We start from the raw sequence: 8,088 nt of genomic DNA on the forward strand, positions 1-8,088 counted from the left end.
GTCGCTAAAGCATAAAAAGTCATTCTTATAAAAATAATATTAATATAATATAAGTATTTCTATAAAAATAAATGAATATTTTTATAATCTTCAAATATAATATCACTTGGTTTGAGAGGGGTGGGGGTGATCGACCCCATCACCCCTCCCTGGATCCGCCACTGCTTAGCGACCACTTAGGGGTGAATATTGTGCTATTAAGGTAGCATTAACGCAATAAAATGCGTGTAGGTGGCGAAAATATGAAAAAAAATATTTTGGGCCACCACTGTAGCTTTGGGGAGCAAAGAATGTAAAATGTGCATAGGTCATGATTTGTAGGTTACACTGTGTTGTTCTATTTTACATAAGTACTTTATCAATAAAACAAACAGATGACGAAAAAATACACAAAAACTGGAGCCCGTCAAAGCATATATGGGGTTTACGGCGCCACTGTGCCGTAACGGTTGCTTAAACGAAAAAAATGAATACGACCTAATTTTTAGAGTAAATAGTGGTCTTTAACCTTGTATAAATTTTGTTTAAAAAAAATGAATAGGTAATGAGAAAATCGTAAAAACATGCTGGATAAGGTATAGGGGTAGTTTCTGCAGTATATTTTCAAGGATAGGGGTGGTTTGCGCAGGGATGTTGCAATAACCATATATATTTTTGAAAAGCACTATTGATGAAGCATATGCCCATATGGATCAAAAAGCAAAAAACAAAAAAAAATTTCAACCCCCCATTTTATTTATTTTTTTTTGCTACAGGGGTTGCACTAGGAAATCGCTTTTAGTGTCCATGCATGGGTAATAATAACTTGCACAAAATGATATATGAAGCATATTAATGAAGGGCATTGTGTGTGAAGGATTCCAAGAAAATCACTTTATTTATTAATTCTTCTTTTTTTTGGGTGGTTCCGGGGAAAAAATGGGTGTGCATTATACAAATTTGTAAATAACACCAGTACATGGGTAATCGCTGAAAGTCTTTTTACTCTAGCATAAACGGTTCAGATGACGAAAAAGGGGTTTTTTAAAATGTAACAACCTGTAATTAAAAAAAGGGCAATTACCCTTAAGTGAAACCTATACCAAAAAATCAATCATATATTTTTGAATAATTTCCGCAGCATTTCTTTTTAAGTTTTGTTACAGTTAGGGAAAAATATATATTTTTTAAAAACATCTTTTTTAAAAACTTGTCAACTTTGGGGCGCCACCCTTGCTAAACGGTGGATGATAGAGAGATGCTGTCGAAAATAAATCGTAGAAAATATAGTCCTTTTCATATTTCTATCAAAGAAATTTTTTGTAAAAGGTACAGGAAGGGCTACGTTCTGCAAAAACCATAAATTACCCCCTTTAAAGGGGTGAAAAGGGGGGTTCCTGGGCGAAATTTTTTCAGAAAAAGTTAGTCTTATAATAAGCACCCCTTGATATGCCAGAAAAAAAATAAAACCGGACTTGTGTCCATTTTGCAAGGTTCAACCTGTGTTTCCTACACTATTATGTTTATATGGGATTTAGCCACAATTATTATTGGTGAAATAAAAATTACACTTTAAATGACCTAATTGATGTTTTGACTAATGAGGTTGTTATTTGCGCATACCCTGGGAAAATATTAAGGTGTTATTTGAATAATAGTAAAGAAACTAAATTTGCAAAAATATATTGTATATATTTCTAAATAGTAGTAGCATAAATTAATGTTTTTTAGTACTTAGCAATAAACACTTCGTATACAAAGGTGCCTTCCATTATTGTGTGCAAGCCCTTTTGAGAAAAGATTATGGTCATTAGCCGCACATCTAGGTATACAGTACCGACAAAAATAATCTTGAAAAAGTGAATAAAACGCATAAGTAAGAAGAATTATTATTTTAATTTTACAAATGAATACTTTGTCATATCAACTTAGTATTTTAGTTGGGAATAAGCCACAAAATTGGCTAATTCTCAGCTAAAATAGCAAATTGATATTACTATTATTAAGTATTAATTTGTAAAATTAAAATAGTGATTATGATTTATGAGCTTTATTTACTTCGTAAAGATTTTGTTGTCGGCATTGTAATATACTATATTTAGGTACACCGCATCCCACAGTAGACCGCAAACTATTGTATAAACGAGACGGTACACCGCATACTATAGTAGCACCTTTTCATATTATTATTAATTCTAAAACAAGTAACTGGACTTAGTAAGTCCTAGGTTTTCACCCAAAGTAATCGAAATTAGAACTGGAAGTCGATATTTGAACGCTTCGTGCAACTTTGCGTCGATCGATACATGATTTTACTAATTTTGACTCATTTTGACTAAACTTTGGGCTATCATTGTTTAAACAGAAATAACTTCAAAACAGGAACTAAAAATTAAAACTCAAATTTTCAATACGCTTCGATTGATGCATTACATGTACTATTTGTGCGACTATAACGGCACTTCTGGTTAGAACTTTTTAAGCGGAAATGATATAAAAACCAAAACCAAAATTTGTTTTCATCTTGCTGAGGTACGTCGAATGATATATCGCTTATACTATTTCGGTGACTTTAGAACAGTTCATACGGTTGCAACTCTAAAACTTGAAGTCCTATGTCAAATTTCTCATCTTTAGTACCATCCTTGGGTTAGAAGCTTTCAGTCGACACCTCATTTGTCATTCTATCTGTATTAAAAATGGAGGAGTTGTATTCGCGGACGGAAAGACAGATGAACAGACAATCAGGAAAACGGAAGTATATATTTGTTCTCTTCTTGCGAAGTAGCGTAGAATAATGTATCACGTGTACTATTCCGGTGACTTTAAAACAGTACTTCTGGTCGCATTTCTAAAACCGGGAGTCCTAGGTCAAATTTCGCACATTTAGTACCATTCTTGGATTATAAGCTTTAATTCGACACCTCAATTGTTATGCTACTTGGTATAGTGACGGAGGAGTTATTTTCGCAGTCGGAAGGACAGACGGACAGACAGCCTAGGTCAAATTTATAACCTTTAGCACCATCCTTGGATTGTAAGCTTTTATTTGACACCTCATTTGTCATTCTACCTGGTAAAATGACGGAGGAGTTATATTCTCGGTCAGACGGACAGACGGACAGACGGACAGATAGCCTAGATAAAATTTCTCACTTATATTAACATCCTTGGATTATAAGCTTTCATTTGACACCTCATTTGTCATTCTACCTGGTATAATGCCGGAGGAGTTATATTCGCGGTTGGACGAACCGACGGACAGATAGCCTAGTTCAAATATCTCACCTTTAGTAACATCCTTTCATTATAAGCTTTCATTTGACATCTCATTTGTCATTCTACCTGGTATAATGGCGAAGAAGTTATATTCGCGATCGAACGGACCGACGAACAGACAGCCTAGATAAAATTTCTCACCTTTGGTACCATTCTTGGATTATAAGCTTTCATTTGACACCTCATTTGTCATTCTACCTGGTATAATGACGGAGGAGTTATATTCGCCGTCGGACGGACCGACACACAGATAGCCTAGTTCAAATATCCCACCTTTAGTAACATTCTTAGATTATAAGCTTTCATTTGACACCTCATTTGTCATTCTACCTGGTATAATGACGGAGAAGTTATATTCGCGGTCGGACGGACCGACGGACAGACAGCCTAGATAAAATGTCTCACCTTTAGTACCATAATTGGATTATAAGCTTTCATTTGGCACCTCATTTGTCATTCTACCTGGTATAATGACGGAGGAGTTATATTCGCGGTCGGACGGACCGACGAACAGATAGCCTAGTTCAAATATCTCACCTTTAGTAACATCCTTTCATTATAATCTTTCATTTGACACCTCATTTGTCATTCTACCTGGTATAATGACGGAGAAGTTATATTCGCGGTCGGACGGACCCACAGACAGACAGCCTAGATAAAATTCCTCACCTTTGGTACCATCCTTGGATCATAAGCTTTCATTTGACACCTCATTTGTCATTCTACCTGGTATAATGACCGAGAAGTTATATTCGCGGTCGGAGGGACCGACGGACAGACAGCCTAGATAAAATTTCTCACCTTTAGTAACATCCTTTCATTATAAGCTTTCATTTGACACCTCATTGGTCATTCTACCTGTAATAATGACGGAGAAGTTATATTCACGGTCGGACGGACTGACGGACAGACAGCCTAGATAAAATTTTTCACCTTTAGTACCATCCTTGGATTATAAGCTTTCATTTGACACCTCATTTGTCATTCTACCTGGTATAATGACGGAGGAGTTATATTCGCGGTCGGACGGACCGACGGACAAATAGAATAGTTTAAATATCTCACCTTTAGTAACATCCTTTCATTATAAGCTTTCATTTGACATCTCATTTGTCATTCTACCTGGTATAATGACGGAGAAGTTATATTCCCGGTCGGACGGACCGACAGAGAGCCTAGATAAAATTTTTCACCTTTGGTACCATCCTTGGATTATAAGCTTTCATTTGACACCTCATTTGTCATTCTACCTGGTATAATGACGGAGGAGTTATATTCGCGGTCGGACGGACCGACGGACAGATAGCATAGTTTAAATATCTCACCTTTAGTAACATCCTTTCATTATAAGCTTTCATTTGACATCTCATTTGCCATTCTACGTGGTATAATGACCGAGAAGTTATATTCGCGGTCGGAGGGACCGACGGACAGACAGCCTAGATAAAATTTCTCACCTTTAGTAACATCCTTTCATTATAAGCTTTCATTTGACACCTCATTGGTCATTCTACCTGTAATAATGACGGAGAAGTTATATTCACGGTCGGACGGACTGACGGACAGACAGCCTAGATAAAATTTTTCACCTTTAGTACCATCCTTGGATTATAAGCTTTCATTTGACACCTCATTTGTCATTCTACCTGGTATAATGACGGAGGAGTTATATTCGCGGTCGGACGGACCGACACACAGATAGCCTAGTTCAAATATCTCACCTTTAGTAATATCCTTTCATTATAAGCTTTCATTTGACACCTCATTTGTCATTCCACCTGGTATAATAACGGAGGAGATATATTCGCGGTCGGACGGACCGACGGACAGATAGCATAGTTTAAATATCTCACCTTTAGTAACATCCTTTCATTATAAGCTTTCATTTGACACCTCATTTGTCATTCTACCTGGTATAATGACGGAGAAGTTACATTTGCGGTCGGACGGACCGACAGACAGACAGCCTAGATGAAATTTCTCACCTTTAGTAACATCCTTTCATTATAAGCTTTCATTTGACACCTCATTTGTCATTCTTCCTGTAATAATGACGGAGAAGTTATATTCACGGTCGGACGGACCGACGGACAGACAGCCTAGATAAAATTTTTCACCTTTAGTACTATCCTTGGATTATAATCTTTCATTTGATACCTCATTTGTCATTCTACCTGGTATAATCACGGAGGAGTTATATTCGCGGTCCGACGGACCGACGGACAGATAGCCTAGTTTAAATATCTCACCTTTAGTAACATCCTTTCATTATAATCTTTCATTTGACATCTCATTTGTCATTCTACCTGGTATAATGACGGAGAAGTTATATTCGCGGTCGGACGGACCGACAGACAGAGAGCCTAGATAAAATTTCTCACCTTTGGTACCATCCTTGGATTATAAGCTTTCATTTGACACCTCATTTGTGATTCTACCTGGTATAATTACGGAGGAGTTATATTCGCGATCGGACGGACCGACGCACAGATAGCCTAGTTCAAATATCTCACCTTTAGTAACATCCTTTCATTATAAGCTTTCATTTGACACCTCATTTCTCATTCCACCTGGAATAATAACGGAGGAGTTATATTCGCGGTAGGACGGACCGAGGGACAGACAGCCTAGATAAAATGTCTCACCTTTAATACCATCCTTGGATCATAAGCTTTCATTTGACACCTCATTTGTCATTCTACTTGGTATAATGACGGAGGAGTTACATTCGCGGTCGGACGGACCGACGGACAGATAGCCTAGATAAAATTTCTCACCTTTGGTACCATCCTTGGATTATAAGCTTTCATTTGACACCTCATTTGTCATTATTCCTGCTCTAATAACGGAGGAGTTATATTCGCGCTCGGACGGACCGACACACAGATAGCCTACTTCAAATATCTCACATCCTTTCATTATAAGCTTTCATTTGACACCTCATTTGTCATTCTACCTGTAATAATGACGGAGAAGTTATATTCGCGGTCGGACGGACCGACGGACAGACAGCCTAGATAAAATTTCTCACCTTTATTACCATCTTTGGATTATAAGCTTTCATTTGACACCTCATTTGTCATTCTACCTGGTATAATGACCGAGAAGTTATATTCGCGGTCGGACGGACCGACGGACAGACAGCATAGGTCAAATATCTCACTTTTAGTACCATCCTTGGACTATAAACTTTCATTTGACACCTCATTTGTCATTCTATCTGGTATAATGAAGGAGTTATATTCGCGGTCGGACGGACCGACGGACAGATAGCCTAGTTCAAATATCTAACTATTAGTAACATCCTTTTATTATAAGCTTTCATTTGACATCTCATTTGTCATTCTACCTGGTATAATGACGGAGAAGTTATATTCGCGGTCGGACGGATCGCCAGACAGACAGCCTAGATAAAATTTCTCACCTTTGGTACCATCCTTGGAACATAAGTTTTCATTTGACACCTCATTTGTCATTGTACCTGGTATAATGACGGAGGAGTTATATTCGTGGTCGGACGGACCGACACACAGATAGCCTAGTTCAAATATCTCACCTTTAGTAACATCCTTTCATTATAAGCTTTCATTTGACACCTCATTTGTCATTCCACCTGGTATAATGACGGAGAAGTTATATTGGCGGTCGCGGAAGGACCGCCGGACAGATAGCCTAGATAAAATTTCTCACCTTTGGTACCATCCTTGGATTATAAGCTTTCATTTGACACCTCATTTGTCATTATACCTGGTCTAATGACGGAGGAGTTATATTCGCGGTCGGAAGGACCGACGGACAGACAGCATAGGTCAAATATCTCACCTGTAGTACCATCCTTGGACTATAAGCTTTCATTTGACACCTCATTTGTCATTCTACCTGGTATAATGAAGGAGGAGTTATATTCGCGGTCGGACAGACCGACGGACAGATAGCCTAGGTCAAATAACTCACCTTTAGTACTATCCTTGGATTATAAGCTTTCATTTGACACCTCATTTGTCATTCTACCTAGAATAATGACGAAGGAGTTGTGATCACAGACCATTGACTCACAGGCAGACGGACAGACGGACATGGATAATTCAAAGTTTTTTCATTTTTTCAAAATTTGATGAAAACAACATCATAAAATCTAAATAAATGCCATGACAAAATAACATCATAACTATGAATAAAAAACAATTAAATATCCCTAAATAAATTTACGAGGAACGATACTGATTTTTCAGGAATAATAATGATAAATAATAAACATTTGATTTGCATTTGTTGATTGTTGTCTAGCGAGTTTTAATGGGAAAATACGCCGCTACATTTTTCCATATAATTTATTTTTATACCAACTAATTACAATTATTATAATTTGATAAAAATTTCAAGTTTACCTCTTACTTTTCACATTTTTATACACTGTAACACTTTTTTTTAGGTTTATATGCTGTACTAATGTGTGTACTTTTTCGACGGACTCAGATTTCCAACTAGCCGGACTAGCAAACTAGCATGAGGAATGACATCTGCGTAAACGCCACCTAAACTAACTAATAACTAATAACCCGTGTAATAACCAATGAAGATGATTTCAAAAAGTTGCGCAATATATCCAATGATTACAGAACATTGCTTCAAATTTTGATATAAAATAAAAAAATATTCTGATTTTTAACACAAATTATTCTTAACCCGGGATCGGTCGAAACATAGCTTTCCACTCGTAAGTGCCTCGAGGAAGTGTGTAGTAATTCACATGTCCAAGGGTGCCGGATAGCATAACTAAATATGGGTAGAATTGGCTTTTGTTAAATAAAATCTAACGAAGCGACTGAT

General features: G+C 37.1%; 1 protein-coding gene across 1 annotated transcript in view; it reads right to left on the bottom strand.

The window, feature by feature from the left end:
* LOC126882513 (serine/threonine-protein phosphatase 6 regulatory ankyrin repeat subunit A-like) overlaps window positions 1–7,795 on the bottom strand; it is a 64,864-nt gene extending 57,069 nt beyond the window's left edge. Inside the window, exon 1 of the mRNA XM_050647480.1 lies at window positions 7,647–7,795. The gene's annotated coding sequence lies outside the window, so the exon portion shown is untranslated. The remainder of the gene's footprint in view (window positions 1–7,646) is intronic.
* Window positions 7,796–8,088: the final 293 nt, after the last annotated feature.

Source organism: Diabrotica virgifera, chromosome 3 (genome assembly GCF_917563875.1).
Source record: "Diabrotica virgifera virgifera chromosome 3, PGI_DIABVI_V3a".
Lineage (NCBI taxonomy): Eukaryota > Metazoa > Arthropoda > Insecta > Coleoptera > Chrysomelidae > Diabrotica > Diabrotica virgifera.